The sequence below is a fragment of the Tamandua tetradactyla genome, chromosome 3, assembly GCF_023851605.1.
Source record: "Tamandua tetradactyla isolate mTamTet1 chromosome 3, mTamTet1.pri, whole genome shotgun sequence".
Classification (NCBI taxonomy): Eukaryota; Metazoa; Chordata; class Mammalia; order Pilosa; family Myrmecophagidae; genus Tamandua; species Tamandua tetradactyla.
In genome coordinates, this window is record NC_135329.1 from 14,853,248 (window position 1) to 14,873,022 (window position 19,775).

Below are 19,775 nucleotides of genomic sequence, written 5' to 3' on the forward strand. Positions count from 1 at the left end.
CAGAAAATATGAGAGAAAATATAATACCTGAGAGGATTAATTAAGGAGTTCCAGCAGGCAACTAAATGGAGGTTTAGAGAAGGAATACAGAAACTGTGGACAATTGTGAAAATTCAGAGTACCGGTGAAGAAAAATCCTAAAAACTTCCAGAGGCAAAATTGGGGAGCAGTACTTTCACATTTTTGAAGGTCTCTAATATAGGGTACTATATACAGCCAAAATATCGTTAAGTGAGATGGTATATTAAAATCATTTCAGACATTTAAGGACTCAGAAAATATATCTTTTATTTATTCTGTCTTGAGATTATCTAAAGTAGTCCTTCAGCAAACAAGAAAGTAAACCAAAAAGATAAAGTTATAATCCAGGAGACAGGAAAATGTCAAAAGTTTCAAGATAACAGCTAAGTATCAACACAGGAGAGCAACCAGTTCATGCTGGAACAAAAGGTCTCTAGAGAAAGAGGGAACTTGAAAGAACAAATAACATGATGGCTTTTTATTGAGAGGAGATAGAGGGAAATGTTGATGATATGGTAAAGGCCAACTGTGCAAGAAGAAAGGCAAGTATCAACTAATAAAACAAAAAAGCTATTTGCAAGAGAACATCTAATACTTAACTTTGAAATCATCAGTGTTTCTACCATAATGTTGGCAGGAGATACTTACTTCCCACTTATCCTGTTTCCTTCTGAAGGAGATTCCACTAGAATAACAATTCTGGCCTCAATCTGATCCTCTTTTATTTTTTCCCAAAGAAGGACAAGTGATAGTCCAGGTGATGAGTTTGGGAGAAGACATTGGGCATGGGTGGCTCAGCCCCTTGTATCTTCTCTTTTCAGATCTGCCTGCCTGCAGAGAGAGTGCATTCTGGTCTGCTCTCTCAGCCATGCAGTAAACTTAGCAGGGCAGGCTCTGCTTCTGTGGGGGGAGGCCTGTGGTGGTCCAGAGCAGCCTGTGACTGACTGGGCAGGTAAGTTTGATTCTGAGGTGCAGTATTAGGAAGCCCATTGTTGCTACTTATTTGAGACATGCTAAACAGCTTTATCAAGAATAAAAGTGGTATTTTGATCTCCAGTTGTCAGCCTCTGTCTTTTCTTACTTGGTTCTGAACTTGCTCAGGGAATAGTGATGTGTTATGTACTAACTGAATAATAGCCCAATATTAGTGATGTAAATATTAAACAATTTTTACTTTGAGAAAGTGGAGGAGACACAGTAGGAATTATGTAAGAGCTCAGTTCTTTTCTATCATAAAGGACGTCAGTAGATGATGTCTAAAATAGGTATGTCAAGAAATAGCAGTGTAAGCATACTATTTTAAAATCAGAAGAATCAGTGGTTACCTCTAGACAGCTACACCGGCAGATGGGGCAGCAGTAGATCAGGTGGTGTTTTGTCATAAGCCATTCAGCACTGTTTTATTTATTTATTTTTATTTTTACTTTGGATTCTAATTACTTCTATATTAATATTATGATCTTACCTCAGTTAGGAAGTGCTTTAGGGTACAAGTAACAGACATCTGGAAATGAATAGTTTAAGCAGGATAGAGCTTTTTTTTCCCCCTCTTCCTTTAACAAAGTTGGTAGGTACTGACAAACCAGAAGAGGTGAAGTGGTTCCAAGATGTCATCAGAGATCCTGGCTTCTTGTATCTTATTGAAGCACCATCCTTGCTAAATTGCTTCGATCCTTAAGGACATTCTTTTTTTTTATTAATTAAAAAAAAATTAAAATTAACTAACAACATTTAGAAATCATTCCATTCTACATATACAATCAGTAAGCACTGTTTTATTTTTAATCATACATATGGATTAGTTTGATTTTAAAATTAAGGGAATGAACAAAAAGCAACTGGATCCAATTCTTTTTTTTTTGCATGGGCAGGCACCAGGAATCAAACCTGGAGGGTCCAATTCTTGATATTAAAAGTGTTCTGTCAACTTGATTAAGAATATTATAGAATTGATATTCAGAGACTTTCATTGCATTCATAGGCTGAGTGAATATGCATTATCAAGAATTTGTGACAGTGATGATCAGTTTTCTGAATGCTTGATTATTAAAAATCTAATTGATCTCAAAGTTGAAATTGTTCTCTGAAACTATTGGTAAAATAGTTTTATGACAGGTAAAAGTGTTGATTGCTTGATTTGAAAAATCATAACCAATAAAACATGCCTTTTTTTCCCCCCAAAATGTAACATAAGAGAAGGCAAAGTTTTGAGAAACATTTATGAACTTTGCAAAGCACATTTGTCTTTGGAAATTGGGTATGTCTTGATGACTTGATGGTCATCATAGGGGTGACATCATCAACACTGTGATGTAAACACCTACTGAGAATCTTTTCTCTGAGATTCAATGTTAAAAAAGAACAATTCTGGTTATTCAGAAATCTGGAGGAAGATATGGACTGGAGAGGGACCCTACAAATCACCAATTGAAGTAGAAGAATATCAGATTAGGAATTTCTGTTCTGGACCAGCTGGTCCTCTCCCCTCCCCCTCACGGGATTGGCAGAGAAACAGTGGCAAGGACCCTTCCCAGCAGGAGCAGAGAATATGTATTCTCTTACAGTAGTGGAACAGATCCTCACCTTTTGGAGACCTGTGAGACAGGAGAGAGCATTTCAGGGCCCAGTTTGGTCTGAGAAAATGTGGACAGAAGCTGTGTTTCCAGCCCTGGGTCCTAAAGTCCTTCCCCACCCATGTGAGAAATGGCAGTGAGAGACCTGATCCCTGCCTGGGGGAAGGCTAAAGAAAGGGACAACTGGGGATGTACTCTTCCAGAAATAAAGTGGGGAACACAGACCCATAGTAAGCCAAAATTTGGCTAGCAAAGAGAGGAATCAAGAAACCTGCAATTTCATCCAGATCTGGAAAGATGCAACCAGGGTTCTCAGGACGATTAAGTTATCAAACAATGCCGTCTGCTGGGCAGAACAGAAAGAGCAAGAGAATTAAAGGGCTTTTTCAGAGAGCATTATTTCAGACCAACTGGAGCAGGTCTAGACCCACTGCATGTGAACCCGCCCCGTTTTAGCTGAAAAACATGAACAACCAAACTGTTGTTGGGTTAGCTATGCCCTAAAACAAACCCAGGCTTAGCTAAACCCAGGGTTAGCTATGCCCTAAAACAAACCCAGGCTTTGCAAGATGGTGCAAAACAGAGCACTACTGGGAGGCAGTAGGCTTGTTTTATCCACAGAGACATTGCTGTGGTGTCCAGTTCCTACTCTCATCCCTGAAGCAGGCTGTTGTAGGTGCCTGGTTTTGGGGGGATGCCGGGGGGTAGGAGCAGAACAAATCTGATAACTGGCTGGTGAGAGAGATGAACAGATATAGAACAAATCCAACCAACAGGAAAATCTAGGCAAAAGAGATAAAACAACTTCTAGAATAAACTAAGAAAAAAATCAGATGCCTCAACATCAACAGAAAATCATGATTTATACCAGGAAGAACAAAGATATGTCCAAACCAAAGGAATGAACTAACACCTCAATGAGATACAAGAATTGAAACGACTAATTATGATGTTAAAATAGATATAAATTAATTCAGTGAATTGAAGGAAAATATGGAAAGACATGAAGGATATAGAAGAAGACACAAGATGTCCATACAGAAGAACTCGAAAACTTGAAAAAACAAATTGCAGAAATTATGGGAATGAAGGACACAATAAAAATGATGAGAAACAAAATGGAGACATAACAACAGCAGATTTGAAGAGACAGAAGAGAGGATCAGTGAGCTACAAGAAAGGACATATGAAATTCTGCACACAGAAGAACAGATGGGGGGAAAATGAAAAGATTTGAGCAGGGTATCAGGAAACTGAATAGCAACACGAAGCACATGGGTATATGTGTTATGGGTGTCCCAGAAGGAGAAAAGAAGGGAAAAGTGTCAGAAAGAATGTAGGAGGGAATAACCACTGAAAATTTCCCAACTTTTACAAAAGATAGAAAACTATAGGTCCATGAAGAGAAGCATACCCTAAACAGAAGAGATACAAATAGACCTACACCAAGACACTACTCAGATTGTCAAATGTCAGAGACAAAGAGAGAATTCTGAAAGCAGCAAGAGAAGAGCAATCCATCACATACAAGGGCAGCTTGGTAAGACTAAGTGCAGATCTCTCAGCAGAAGCCATTGAGGCAAGAAGGCAGTGAGATAGTATATTTGATATTGAAAGATAAGAACTCCCAACCAAGTGTGCTGGTTTGAAATGATGTATGTACCCTAGAAAAGCCATGTTTTAATCCTAATCCCATTTCGTAAAGGCAACTGTTTCTTCTAATCCCTATTCAGCATTGTGTGTTTGAAACTGTAATTAGATTATCCTTTTGGAGATGTGATTTAATCAAGAGTGGTTGTTAAGCTGGATTAGGTAGAGGCATGTCTCCACCCATCTGAGTGGGTCTTGATTAGTTTCTGATGTCCAATAAAAGAGGAAACATTTTAGAGAATGAGAGATCTGAAAGAGAGCAGAGCAGAACGACATAGCCACGTGAAGCAGAGTCCACCAGCCAGTGACCTTTGGAGATGAAGAAGGAAAATGCCTCCTGAGGAGCTTCATGAAACAGGAAGCCAGGAGAAAAAGCTAGCAGTGTTCGCTATGTGCCCTTCCAGATGAGAGAGAAACCCTGACTGTGTTCGCATGTGCCTCTCCAGATGAGAGAGAAACTGTGAACTTCATTGGCTTTCTTGAGTCAAGTTATCTTTCCCTGGATGCCTTAGATTGGACATTTCTATAGACTTGTTTTAACTGGGACATTTTCTCGGCCTTAGAACTGTAAACTAGCAACTTATTAAATTCCCCTTTTTAAAAGCCATTCCATTTCTGGTATATTGCATTCCAGCAGCTAGCAAACTAGAACACCAAGAATTCTATATCCAGCAAAACTTTTCTTCAAAAATGAGGGAGGGTTGAAAATATTTGCAGACAGACACAGAGAGTTTGTGAACAGGAGACCTGTTTAAAGGGAACACTACAGGTAGATAAGAAAAGACAGGAGAGAGAGTTTTTGAGAGAGTACAGAGAGGAAGATTAGCAGGAAGGGTTACTAATAGGGTTAAAAGAGAAAAAAGATATAACACATATAATAAAAGGGAAAAATGGTTGAAGAAAGTATAACCTTTATGGTAATAACATTATATGTTAATGGACTAAACTCCCCAATCAAAAGACACAGATTGGCCAAATGGATTAAAAAAAAAAAAAAAGAGGATCCCTCTGCTGTCTACAAGAGACTCACTCAATACCCAGGGTCAAATACGGGTTGAAAGTAAAAGGATGGAGAATGATATTCCATGCAAACAACAAGTAGAATAGAGTGGGGATAGCTGTACTAATATTACACAAATTAGACTTCAGATGTAAAACAGCTGAAAGAGACAAAGGACACTATATATATTAATAAAAGAGACAATTCATCAGGAAGACATAATAAACATAAATATTAATGCACTGAGCCAGAGTGCCCCAAAATACATGAGGCGCACAGTGATAACACTAAAGGAAGAAGTAGAAACCTCTGCACTAGTAGTTAGAGGCTTCAGCATACCACTCTTATCACTGAATAGGACATCTAGACAGAAGATTAATAAGGAAACAGAGATCTTATTCAAGATTATTCAATATGGTAAATGAACTAGACTTACCAGACATTTACAGAATATTGCACCCAACAACAGCAGGATACACATTCTTCTCAAGTGGTCATGGATCATTCTCCAGTATAGACCACATATTGGGGCAGAAAGCAGGTCTTAGTAAATTTAAGAATATTGAAATTGTACAAAGCACTTTCTCAGATCATAGTGGAATGAAGTTGGAAATCAGTAACAGGTGGAAGCCTGGACAATTCACAAATTTATGAAGGCTAAACAACACACTCATAACCAGTGGGTCAAGGAAGAAATTGTAAGATAAATCAGTAAATATCTTGAAGCAAATGAAAGTGAGAACATAACATATCAAAACTTATATATACAAAGGCAGTGCTGAGAGGGAAATTTATTGCCCTAAATGCCTAAATTAAAAAAGAAGAAACAGCAAAAATGAATTATTAACTGCTCACCTAGAGAAACTAGAGAAAGAACAGCAAACTAACCTCAGAGCAAACAAAAGGAAAGAAATAACAAAAATGAGAACAGAAATGAATGAAATTGAGAACATGAAAACAATAGAATCAATAAAGCCAGAAGTGCTTTGAGAAAGTCAATAAAATAGATGGCTCCTTAGGTAGGCTGACAAAGAAACGAGAGGATGCAAATAAATAAAATCAGAAATGGGAGGGAAGGACATAACTACTGTCCCTACAGAAATAAAGGAGATAATGAGACGGTACTGTGAACAACTAGATGCTAACGAACTAGACAACTTAAATGAAATTTACAGTTTCCTAGAAAAGCAAGAACAACCAACATTGAGGAGAAATAGAACACCTCAAAAAAAGCAATCGCAAGTAAAGAGATTGAATCAGTCATCAAAAAAACTCCCCCAAAAGAAAAGTCCAGGGCCAGATGGCTTCACCTGTGAAAACTACCAACCATTTAAGAAAGAATTAGTACCAGTCCTGCTCCAAGTCTTTAAGAAAATTGAAAAGTAGGGAAAGCTACCTAACTCATTCTATGAAGCCAACATTACCCTAATACCAAAACCAGGTAAAGATACTACAAGAAAAGAAAGTTACAAGCTAATTTCTTTAATGAATATAGATGCAAAAATCCTCAACAAAATACTTGCAGATTGAATCCAGCAGCGCACATAAGAATTGTACACCATGACAAAGTGGGTTTTATCCCAAGTATGCAAGAGTGGTTCAACACAAGAAAATCAATTAATGTAATACACGATGTCATTAAATGAAAGAGGAAAACTACATGGTCATCTCAATGGATGCAGAAAATGCATTTGACAAAATTCAACTTCCCCGGGCGGGCCGCGGTGGCTCAGCGGGCAAAGTGCTTGCCTGCTATGCCGGAGGACCTCGGTTCGATTCCCGGCCCCAGCCCATGTAACAAAAACGGAGAAACAGAATACAATAAAACAAGAAAATGTTTAAAAAAATGTTTCCCTTTCTTCCTTCCTTCCTTCCTTCTATCCTTCCTTCCTTCTCTCTGTCTTTCCTTTAAAAAAAAAAAAAAAAAAAAAAAAAAAAAAAAATTCAACTTCCTTTCTTAATGAAAACACTTCTAAGGATAGGAATAGAAGGAAACTCCCTCAGTATGATAAAGGAATTATATGAACAACCCACAGCTAACATCATGCTCAATGGAGAAAAAGTGAAAGCCATCCCTGGAAGGTCAGTAGTAAGACAGGTGTGCTTATTGTCACCATTGTTATCCAACATTTTACTGGAAGTTCTAGCTAGAGCAATTAGGCAAGAAAAATGAAAGTCATCCAGATTGGAAAGAAAGAAATAAAGCTTTCACTGTTTGCAGATGTCATGATCTTGTATGTAGAAAATCCTGAAAACCTACTGTGCTGGTTTGAAAGGAAGTATGCCCCCTAAGAAAAGCCATGTTTTAATATAAATCCCATTTCATAAAGGTAGAATAATCCCTATTCAAGACTGTATGTTTGAAACTATAATCAGATCATCTCCATGGATGATGTGATTTAGTCAAGAGTGGTTGTTAAACTGGATTAAGGGACGACATGTCTCCACCCATTTGGGTGGGTCTTGATTGGTTTCTGAAGTCCTATAAAAGAGGAAACATTTTGGAGAGGGAGATTCAGAGAGAGCAGAACGATGTAGCTATGAGATGCAGAGAGTCCACGAGCCAGCAGCCTTTGGAGATGAAGAAGGAAAACACCTCCCTGGGAGCTTTATGAAACCAGAAGCCAGGAGAGAAAACTAGCAGATGACAATGCCATGTTCGCCATGTGCCCTTCCAGCTGAGAGAGAAGCCCTGACTGTGTTTGCCACATGCCTTCTCACTTGAGAGAGAGACCCTGAACTTCATCGGCCTTCTTGAATCAAGGTATCTTTCCCTGGATGCCTGTGACTGGACATTTCTATAGACTTGTTGTAATTGGGACATTTTCTCGGCCTTAGAACTGTAAACTTGCAACTCATTAAATTCTCCCTTTTAAAAGCCATTCTGTTTCTGGTGTATTGCATTCCAGCAGCTAGCAAACTAGAACACCTACAGTAAAGGTACTAGAGCTAACACATGAGTATAGCAGAGTAGCAGGATATAAGATCAACGTACAAAATCAGTAGTTTCTGTCCACCGATAATGAGCAATCTGAGGAGGAAATGAAGATAAACTTCCATTTACAGTAGCAACCCAAAGAATTAAATATTTAGGAATAAATTTAACCAAGGACATAAAAGTCATATACCTAGAAAACTACAAAACCTTGCTGAAAGAAATCAAAGAAGACCTAGATAAATGGATGGATATACTGTGTTCATGGATTGAAAGACTAAATATAGTCAAGATGTCAATTTTGCCCAAATTGAGTTATAGATCCAATGCAATATCAATTAAAATCCCAACAACTTACCCTGTTGTTGAAACAGCAAAAATGAAAAATTAACTGCTCACCTAGAGAAACTAGAGAAAGAACAGCAAGCTAACCTCAAAGCAAACAAAAGGAAAGGAATAACAAAAATGACAACAGAAATGAATGAAATTGATTCGTTCTGTTTGATTGAAAACAACAGAATCAGTAAAGCCAGAAGTGCTTTGAGAAAGTCAATAAAATAGATGGCCCATTAGGACTTTTTCTGCATCCTTGTTGTAGATGTTGAAAGAGAAAAAACAGTAATCAAAATTTTTAAAATAGTAAGGTTCCCCAAATAGCTGAAAATATCTTGAGAAGGAAAAATGATGTGGGAGGTCTCACACTACCTGACTTTAAAGCGTATTACATCCTTCCCTCTCTCTTCCTCAGCATTACCCATGGTGGTGGCAGCCATTGCCTACCTGGTGTCATGGCTGCCCTTAGACCCCTTGTGAAGCCCAAGATTGTCAAAAAGAGGAGCAAGAAGTTCATTCCACACCAGTCAGACCGATATGTCCAAATTAAATGTAACTGGTGGAAACCCAGAGGCATTAACAACAGGGTACAGAGAAAATTCAAGGGCCAGATCTTGATGCCCAACATTGGTTATAGGAGCAGCAAAAAAAAAAAATAAAGCACATGCTACCCAGTGGCTCCTGAAAGTTCCTGGTCCACAGTGTCAAGGAACTGGAAGTGATGCTGATGTGCAACAAATCTTAATGTGCTCAGATTGCTCACAACGTTTCTTCCAAGAATCACAAAGCTATCATGGAAAGAGCAGCCCAGCTGGCCATCAGAGTCACCAACTCCAACTCCCAGCTGCATAGTGAAGAAAATGAATAGACATTTTCTGAATAGACAGTTCTTGTGCAAGTTTTATTTGTGTGAAATACACTATAAAAAGTAAAAAAAGAAAATAATAATAAAGTGTATTACAAAGCTACAGTGATCAAAACAGCACGGTCCTGACATAAAGATAGATGTTCTGACCAGTGGAATCAAATTTAGTGGTCAGAGGTGGCCCTCACATCTACAGCCAATTGATCTTTGATAAAATAGTCAAGACAACTCAACTGGAACAGAACAGCCTCTTCAACAAATAGTGCTTGGAGAACTGGCTATCCGTATCCAAAAGAATGAAAGAGGACCCTTATCTCACACTGTATACAAAAATTAACTAAAAAATGGACCAATGACCTAAACGTTAGAGCTAAGTCTGCAGTGTTTTAACAGAAAATGTAGGAAAATGCATTGGGTATCTTGTGATAGGTGATGGTTTCCTGGACCTTACACCCAAAGTGCAAGCAATGAAAGAAGAACTAGATAAATGGGATCCCTTCAAATTGAACATTTTTGTGCATCAAAGGAGTTTGTCAGGAAAATAAAAGGACAGCCTACACAATGGGAGACAGTATTTGGAAACCACATATCAAATAAGGGTTTCATGTCCAGGATATCTAATTAGCTCCTACACCTCAACAACAAAAAGACAAACAATCCAATTAAAAAATGTATTTCCGGAGAGGAAAAACATATGACTCAAAAACAGGAAAAGACGATCAGTGTCACTAGCTATTAGGGAAATGCAAATCCAAACCATAAGAAACCATCATTTCACAACTACTAGAATGGCCAATATAAAAACCAAAACTAAACAAAAATGACAGTTGCTGGAGAAGATGTGGAGAAAGAGGCACACTTACTCACTGCTGCTGGGAATGAAAAATGGTGTAGCCACTTGGAAGACAGTTTGGCAGTTGTTCAGGAAGCTAAGTATAGAATTGCCGTGTGATCCAGCAATCCCATTAGTAAGTATACATTCAGAGGAACTGAAGGCAAGGACACAAACATTTGCACACCAATGTTTATAGCAGCATTATTCACAATTTTCAAGAGATGGAAACAGCACAAATGTCCATCAGTGGATGAGTGGATAAACAAACTATGGTATATACGTATGATGAAATATTATGCAGTTTTAAGACAGGATAAAGTCATGAAGCATGTAATAATGTGGATGAACTCTGAGGACATCATGCTGAGTGAAATTAGCCATAAACAAAAGGACAAATACCATGTGGTCTCACTCATGAACTAACATTAATGAATGAACTTTAAGAGTTTAAGTTGCAAACACAGGTTATTAGGATTAGATGGTAGAGATTGGGCATTGGATGCTGAAGGAGTACAGAATGTTCAACAGGACTGATTGTAAAGACCCCAAAATGGATAACACAATACCACTTGATTGTAGCACAATAAAATAATTACACTGAATGAAGCTGAGTGAGAGTGTGGTTGAGGGAAGAGGGCTGGGAGCATGTATAATCCCAGAAGGAAAAATAGAGGTTGAAAACTGGGACGATACAATTTAGCAGTGCTTAGAGTGAACAATGATGGTGATAAAATGTACAATTATAAGAATGTTTTTGCATGAGGGAGAACAAATGATGTCAACATTGCAAGGTATTGAAAATGGGATGGTATGGGGATGGGATACAATCGCTGTTTATTAGGGTCTACAATTAAAGTAACATTGTAAGATGCTTTCATTGAATGCACAAAGGAATATGCTAAATCTTAATAAGGACAGTGAAGGGGGGCCTTGGAGGAAGGGTATAGGATTCTTTGCAGAAGAAATGGCATGTCCTCATGTAGATTGTGGTGGTAAGGCATGCTTGTGTGATTATACTGGAACCATTGATATTTTTCTTAGGTTGGATTGTATGAGTTGTGAATACAACTATTTAAAAATGAGCATAGATACAAGTACTGGAGAAAATGTGGAGAGGGAGTTGAAACTGTTCACTGTTGGTATATAGTAGAGTGGTGCAGCCACTCTATGGGGTAGTGTGGTGGCTCCACAGGAGGCTATGGTGGGGTAGCCAAATGATCCTACAACCCCGTAGTTAAGTGTATACTTGGAGAAACTGAGAGCCAGACACGAATGGACATTTGCACTGTGTTGTTTAGGTGGCAGTGTTCTTGAATTGCAATGGATGTAGGTGACCTAAGGGTACATTGACTGAAAACTGAAAGGGGGAAATGTGGTGTATTAATACAATGGACTATTGAGTGGCTTTAAGAAGGAATGAAGTTGTGAGCCATGCAACTATGTGAATGAACTTTGAGGACAGTAAGTTGAGTGAAATAAGCCAGAAACAAGAAGACAATACTATAATGCCTCGCTAATATGGACCAAGTATAATGTCTAAACTCTGAGAATTAAATTTGAGAGCATACATTATCAGGTGCAGGCCTGTTATAAAGTTTCCCACAGCAGTCACATGTTTTCCAGAGTTGTAATATTATTTCTAAACTCTGATTGCTGAGCTCTTTTTGTATAATCTGGTCATTCCATGGAACTTCAGGTCTCTGTGTGACACCTGAGACTCAGAGCAAGAGTTCTGCAGCTATGAAAGTCAACATCACCTCATATAGCAACTGTTAACTCTGAAAAAGTGATCAATCATCAGTTAGAGATAGGAAGGAAGCTGATCTGGGTCGGGCTAAGGTAAATCAACTAAAGGTTAAAGGATAATATTGACTATATTTTAAAACTTCAACTTCTATGTGAGACCAAAATAAGGAATGTTTATTTGGTGCACAAGTTGTATTTTTCAGTAGCACGTGGTCTAGTTTGATTTGTATGGTCAGCTAATTCAAACGCTACAATTACATGGAACCATAAATAGAGAGTAAGATTTTCTTGGTTTGTGCAGGTTATTTGATACCCTGATACATCCCTTTGTGAGCTGGGCAGAAGATTAAAAATATTTGCAAAGTCCACTTGAGGGATTGCGAAAAAAGGTGGAAATGTTAATTAATATTAAAAACCAATTAAGACCTAATATTCTTGCATGCATTGGGGATTACCAAACCTCTTTTGTTGTTAAAATGTGGCCTCTCTCTTTAGACCAGCTCCGCAGGTGAACTCACTGCCCTTTCCCCTGCATGGGACATAACTCCCAGGGGTGAAAATCCCCTGGCAACATGGAACATGACACCTGGGATGAACCTGGCAGTGACATTGTGGGATTGAGAAAGCCTTTTTGACCAAAGGGAGAAGATAAATGAAACAAAGTAATGTCTCGATGGCTGAGAGATTTCAAATTGAGTTTATAGGAGTTTCTGTACTTTATTCTTACACAGTTTATAGATATCCTGTTTTGGGTTTTGGTGTTTTGGAGTAGCTAAATGAAAAAATACCTGAGGCTGTTGAGCTTAGTCCAATAATAACCTTTATTTTTGAAGGTGATTGAATAACTGTAGAGCTTTTATGTTGTGAAAGTGAGTGTGAAGACCTTGTGACTGACACTCCCTTTGTCCAGTGTATGGCCAGATGAGTATGAAAAAAGAAAACAAGACAAAGAAAATCATACAGTGTGTGTGGGGGGGGGGGGCTTGTGTGTGTGTGTGGGGGGGTTCTTATGGGTGTCTTTTAAAATTTTGTTTATTTTTGTTCTTGTTTTGGTTTTGGTTTTCATGTAATAAAAATGTTCAAAAATTGATCATAATGATGAATGTGCACTTTATGATGATGCTGTGAACCACTGATTGAACACTTTAGATGATTATATTTCAATTTTAAAAATCATTGAAGTAAAAAACAAGCCGTCATATGTTCACTTCAAAGTTGTTGCTTGGTTTAATATCCTTTCATTTCTAGGAATAAAATACTCATGTTTATGAGTTGTTTCTAGATATTTTTTTGATAAATGTCCTAAGGGCAATTGAAAAGTGTGTATTCTCACTTATATAGTGTTTGATAATTATATATTCTGATCTTTTACACTCTTATTTTTCCTCCTGATGTGCTGAAGATGTAGAGAAAGCATGATAAAGTCTCTTATTAGGGTGTACTTGGATGAGAGCTTTTCTTTATACATTTTCTTTTATATTTCTAAAAATTTTTGCCCTGAGAATGCTGAAGCTTTGTTTTTAGCAGTTTATTGATTATTATTATACTTCAGTTATATTTTTATCAGTTTATAATACCCCTCTCTACTATCTTAATGGTTTTTATTAAATTTTGTTTTAATTGCTGTTAACACTGTTTTATCACACTTTGTTTGTACGCCTAATGGATTGTTTTGCCTAGGTCTTTTCAGTATCATTTTGTATTGTGTGCCTTGTGAATAGCATATAGCTGGATTTGTCTTATAACCCATTTTAAGTTTTTTCTTAGGAAAAATAAGCTTTTTTAAAAAAAGATATAATGGGAGTATCACATTTTCATTATTTAAAAAATTCAAAAATATTCTATAAAACTATAAGTAAAGGTCCCCTGTGGATTCTCTACAAATCCCCTCTCTTTTCAAACTCATTTCCTAAGGGTAACTATTATTAACACTATACTGTACATCTGTCCAGTTCTTTTTGGGCATTTCCAAATGTATATACTCCTACCATCCTCCAACACATGTATTTTTAAAGATGGAATAAGATTTTATATAATGTTCTGAAAAATTTGTACTTAACAGCATGCCACAGAGATCCTTCATGTCATTATATGAAAATCTATTGCATTCCAGCATTTACATACCAATTATCTGACAACATTGATGGAAATTTCTGTTATCTGCAGTTTTTTGTTTTCACCCTTTTTTTTTTTTTTTTTGCATGGGCAGGCACCAGGAAATGAACCTGGGTCTCTGGCATGGCAGGTGAGAACTCTGCCACTGAGCCACCATGGCCATGGCCCGCCCTATTTTATCCCTTGATAGGGCTAAACTATCTTCTGTATTTAATCTTATCTACTTTGTATTTTTCTAATTAGAAAAATTGTTACTTTACAGAGCAATCATGAATAAAATTCAAGATTCCCACATAATATCTTATACAACTTGCATTAGTATGGTACCTTTGTTATAATTGATGAAAACATATTTTTGTAATTGTGCTTTTAATCACATTCTACAGTTTGACTTAGGGTTCACTGCTTGTGTAGTGCAGTTCCATGGATTTTCTTTTTAAATTTTTATTCTACCATATTTATTTAAGCTAACATTTCCCCCTTTTAATCATTCAGATATATATTTCAGTGCTGATTATTGCAGTTAACAGTGTTGTGGTACCATGATCACCATACTACCAAAACATTTCTGTTATTACAAACAGGAACTGTGTTGATTTTAAGCCTTATATTCCCTTTTCCTGGTAACCTATATTCTAGATTCTGACTTTGTGGGTTTGTTTATTTTGTTTCAAATTAGTGAGATCATAAAATATTCGTCTTTATGTATCAGCTTATTTCAGCATAATGTTTTCAAGGTTCATCCATGTTATTGCATGCATCAGGACTTCATTCGTTTTTATGGCCAAATAATATTCCATTATATATATATATATACCACATCTTGTATGTCCATTTATTGGTTGATGGACAGTTGGCTTGCTTCCATTGAAAATAATGCCGCTATGGACATCAGTGTGCAAATATCTGTTCAGGTCCCTGCTTTTAGTTCTTTTGGGTATATACCTAGTAGAAAGATTGCTGGGTCATATGGTAATTCTAAACTTAGCTTTCTCATGAACTGCCAAACTGTGTTCCACAGTGGCTGCACCACTTTACATTGCTACCTATAATGAATAAGTGTTCCTATTTCTTCACACCCTCTCCAGCATTTACTCCCACGCCACCCCCCACTTTTCTTTTAATAGCAGCCATTCTAATGGTTGTAAAATGCTATCTCACTGTAGTTTTGGTTTGCATTTCTCTGATGGCTAATGATGTTAAGTGTCTTTTCATGTGCTTTTTGGCCATTTCTACATCTTCTTTGGAGAGATGGCATTCAAGTCTTTTGCCCTTTAAAAATTTTTTTTTTTATTTTTAAGTTGAAGGATTTCTTTATATATTTTGGGTATTAATTCTTTACTGAATATGTGGTTTCCAAATATTTTCTCCCATTGTATCATTTTACCTTCATGAAAAAGTCTTTGAGGCACAAAAGTATTCAGTTTAGATGAGGTCCCATTTATTTAATTTTTCTTTTCTTGCTTGTGCTTTGGGTATAACCACCTCCTAACACAAGATCTTGAAGATGCTTCTTTACATTTTCTTCTAAGTGTTTTATGGTCCTGGCTCTAATGTTTAGGTCTTTGAACGATTTGGAGTTAATTTTTGTAGAATCTGTGATCTGGGTCCTCCTTCATTCTGTTGGATATGAATATCTGGTTCTCTGGGCACCATTTGTTGAAGAGATTGCTTTGCCCCAATTGAGTAGTTTTGCAGGCTTGATAAAAATCAGTTGGCCGTAGACCTCTCAATTTGATTTCATTGAGAGTAAAAGAAATAATGTTACATTGATTTAGCAGTCATACTCATTTTTAAAATCTTGTCTTCTCTGATAAAACTCTATCTTCTCCTTTGATCTTTCTTCCAATCTTTAAGGGTATCTGGGGTGTGCCTATTCTAACTTTTTCATGTTGAAAAAAGTTGTCAGTAATGCGGGATAGGGGGATGGAATTAGTTGATGTTCTGGAGAGGCTGGCCTCTCTGGATTTCAGGACTTAGTTGGCCTAGGAATCCGTCTGAAAGTTGTAGGTTTCTGGAAAATAATCGTAGTGCATGGAACCTTTGTAGAATCTCAGATAAAGTCCTAGGTGTTCTATAGTGTTGGCAGGAATGGTTTTGGTTTGGATTTGGCAAGCCACCGTAAATAGCAATATCTAGCTGAAGCTTGCATAAGAGCCTTCAGAATAGCCTCTCGACTCTATTTGAACTCTCTCAGCCACTAATACCTATTTTTTTCTTCTTTCTTTTTTGTGAAAAGTAGCATATATACAAAAAAGCAATAAATTTCAAAGCACAGCATCACAATTAGTTATAGAGCATATTCAAGAGTTTGACATGGGTTACAATTCCACAGTTTTAGGTTTTTACTTCTAGCTGTTCTAAGATACTGAGACTAAAAGAAATATCAATTTAATGATTCAGCAATCATATTCATTTGTTAAATCCTATCTTCTCTGTATAACTTCACCATCACCTTTGATCTTTCTATTCTTCTCTTTAGGGATGTTTGGGCTATGGCCATTCTAACTTTTTCATGTTGGAAGGGTCTGTCACTAATAACGGGTAGCGTGATGGAACTATCTGGTGTTCTAGAGAGGCTGGGCCCTCCAGGTTTCAGGATTTATCTGGTCCAGGGAACCATCTGGAGGTTGTAGGTTTCTGGAAAGTTAATCTAGTGCATGGGACCCTTGTGGAATCTTATATATTGCCCTAGGTGTTCTTTTGGACTGACTGGAATGGTCCTGGTTGGGGTTTGGCAGGTTATGATAGGCAGCAATGTCTAACTGAAACTTGCATGAGAGCAACCTCCAGAGTAGCTTCTCAATTATTTGAATGGTCTCTGCCACTGATTCTTTATTAGTTACATTTCTTTCCCCCCTTTTGGTCATGATGAAATTGTTGATCCCATGGTGCCATGGCCGAATTCATCCCTGGGAGTCATCTCCCACATCGCCAGAGAGACTTTCACCCCTGGATGTCATGCCCCACATAGGGGGAGGGCAATGATTTCACTTGCAGAGTTGGGCTTAGAGAGAGTGAGGCCACATCTGAGCAAAAAAAAGAGGTCCTCTGGAAGTAACTCTAAGACATAACTATAGGTAGGCTCAGTTTCTCCACTACATAAAGAAGCTTCACAAGAGCAAGCTTGAGATTAAGGGCTTGGCCCATTGACTTAGGAGTCCTTGATATTTGAGATAGTATCTGGGGTTTCCCCAGTGGTAAGGTGGGTTTCCCTGGTGGTAAAGTTTAAAAGTTCCATATGTGTTCTCCTGTCCTTCAAGGGACTTTGCCAGTGCTTTTTAATTATCTGCTCAGCATACTCTGGAATTTATCAGGGCATTACAATAAGCTATACAGAATTACAAGCCCTCATTCCAATTCTAGGTTCTATGTGTTTGGGTTGTTTCAATGATCTATCCAGACAGGTTGAATTAGATTATGTGCTGCAGAAAATTTAGGTTTTAGACAAAATAAAGCCCTCTTCCTTTGGTCTCATACAGGAGGGAAAGTTCTAAAATACAAACAATGTCCTCCTTAATTTATCTTCATCCTGACCCGATCTGCTTTGTTCTTATCTCTAATTGACATCTGGTCACTCCTTTATTCAGGGGGTGGGGGTGGTGGTGGTGGTGGTGCATGGTCCAGGAATCAAACCCACGTCTCCCTCGTGTAAGGCAAGCATTCTACCACTGAACCACCCATGCATCTACACCTGATTTCTTTTACAATTTCTTTAACAGTTAGTCAGTTAGCAATACTGACTCTAATGTGCTGTTGGATTTGATTTGCTAGTATTTTGTTGAGGATTTTTGAATCCATATTCATTAGAAAAATTGGTCTGTAATTTTCTTTTCTTGTTTTATCTTTATTTGGCTATTTTTACTTTGTTTTTAGGGTGATGTTTGCGTCGTAGAATGAGTTAGGTAGTGTTCCCTCCTCTTACACTTTTTAGAAGAGTTTAAGCAGAATTGTTATTAATTCTTCTTTGAATAATTGTAAAATTCACTGGTGCAGTTATCTAGTCCTGGGCATTTCTTTGTTGGGATGTTTTTGATGACCATTTCAATCTCTTTATTGTGATTTGTTTGTTGAGGTCTTACATCTTCTAGAGTCCGCATAGATTATTTGTTTGTTGGAGATTGTCCATTCCTTCTCCATTTTTTAAGTTCTTGAATACAGTTATTTATAGTATCCTCTTATGATCTTTTCTATTTCTGTAGCCTCAATAATAATATCCCCCTTCTCATTTCTGATTTTGCTTTTTTGTGTCTTCTCCCTTTTGTTTTTGTCAGTCTACCTGAGGGTTTTTCAGTTTTATTGATTTTCTCAAGGAACCAACTTTTGACTTTATTTTCTCAATTTCATTTATTTCTGCCCTGATCTTTGTTATTTCTTTCTTCTACTTATTTTGGTTAGTTTGCTGTTCTTTTTCTACTTTCTCCAAGTGTGCAGTTAGCTCTTTGTTTTTAGCTTTCTTCTGTTTTAATGTAGGCATTTGGGACTATAAATTTCCCTTTCAACTCTGCCTTCTCTGCACAGAATCCCATAGGTTTTGAAATGTTGTGTTCTTGTTTTAATTTGTCTCAAAATATTTACTGATTTGTTTTACAATTTCTTCTTTGACCGATTGATTAAGAATATGTTGTTTAACTTCCATATTTTAGTTAATTTTTCAGTCCTCTGCCTGCTATTGATTTCCACCTCCATGCCATTATGATCAGAGAAAGTACTTTGTATAATTTCAATCTTTTCAAATTTATTGAGACCTGTTTTGTGACCTAAATTGTGGTCTACCCTGGGGAACCATCCATGTGCACCTGAAAAGAATGTATATTCTGTTGTTTTGGGGTGTAATGTTCTATGTCTGTCTGATAGGTCTAGTTCACTTCTTGTATTATTCATCTTCTCCGTGCCCATTTTGATCTTCTGTTTTACTGCTCTATTCATGAGAGTAGTGTTCTGAAGTCTCCAGCTATTGTAGAAATGTCTGTTTCTCTCTTCAGTTTTGCTAGTGCTTGCCTCATGTAGTTTGGGGCACCTTGATTAGGTATGTGTCCTTCCTTGTCTCTTGTAACAGCTTTTGACTTAAAGTCTATATTGTCCATTTTTAGTATAGTTACTTCTCTCTTCGGTTACTATTTTCCAGCCAAAACAGGACTAATGTTCTATAAAGCAGACCAGCTTCAAAGAGCCCTGGGGAGAGGGTCATTAAAGGTGCCCAGGGCCTTTTGGAGGACAAGCTGGGCTTTCCTGGCGTGCCCAGAAGACGGCATCCTTCTGGAATCTGTTCCTTGCAGCGCTAAAGAGATCTTTAAATCCCTACTTCCTCCTCTCCTGTCGGGGGTGCGGTTGAATCAGTGGCAGTGGGCTGAAAGAACCTGGACCTACCAATCCACATTTGCTGATCAAAATCCATGGTCATTGCTTGGCTAAGTTCCTCCCAGTCACCATTCTTGGAGAAGAGGACTTCCTCCTCCCTTTCTGTCTGCAGTAGCCAGGCATGGACTGGATCCTAAGGTGGCCAGCTTCAAGAGTGGGGGATGTGCATTGGCAGTCACCGCTGAGCAAGCTACTCACAGTTCCTTACTGCATTTTCTCAGTCTCTTCCTTCTCCCCTTCCCTGGATGCTGTACTGTGCTTCCCTGGCTTCCAAGCCCCAGGACAGTTGTTCCAGACCGTTCCTGCCTGTCCACTAGCTGTTTTAGCAGAAGAGTGAGTCT

At 37.7% G+C, this 19,775-nt stretch overlaps 1 protein-coding gene and 1 pseudogene across 2 annotated transcripts in view; both read left to right on the forward strand.

The window, feature by feature from the left end:
- The window catches only part of ADAM9 (ADAM metallopeptidase domain 9), a 188,742-nt gene that overhangs the window by 143,412 nt on the left and 25,555 nt on the right, over positions 1-19,775 (forward strand). The gene's annotated exons all lie outside the window — the stretch shown is intronic.
- Positions 7,190-12,921, forward strand: LOC143677050 (large ribosomal subunit protein eL32 pseudogene; annotated as a pseudogene).